The 305-nt window shown below is 42.6% G+C and overlaps 1 protein-coding gene across 1 annotated transcript in view; it reads right to left on the bottom strand.

The window, feature by feature from the left end:
- The window catches only part of LOC119592572 (E3 ubiquitin-protein ligase RING1-like), a gene marked incomplete in the record, with an annotated part of 11,586 nt that overhangs the window by 5,957 nt on the left and 5,324 nt on the right, over window positions 1–305 (bottom strand).

Raw genomic sequence — 305 nt, 5'->3', positions numbered from 1 at the left:
TATCAAAACAAGAGGTGGTCATGCAAAAGTTATGACAAGCTGACCCCAAGAAAGCCCTGGGTCCTAATAACACTAGCCCACACATCCTTAAAAGATGTGCATCTCACCTGGCTGCACCTCTTACCAATATTTTCCAAAGATGTTTAACCACTAGAACCTGGCCATCCCTGTGGGTGATGGCCATTCACAAAAAAGGCACAAGAACCAATCCCAAAAACTATAAACCCATCTCCCTTCTCTCAGTTCTTGGCAAGATTTTTGAATCCATCATAACCGACAAAACTACATTGTTCCTTACCTCTAAG

Source organism: Penaeus monodon, chromosome 30 (genome assembly GCF_015228065.2).
Source record: "Penaeus monodon isolate SGIC_2016 chromosome 30, NSTDA_Pmon_1, whole genome shotgun sequence".
NCBI lineage: Eukaryota > Metazoa > Arthropoda > Malacostraca > Decapoda > Penaeidae > Penaeus > Penaeus monodon.
This window is presented reverse-complemented; position numbering and strand designations above follow the sequence as displayed.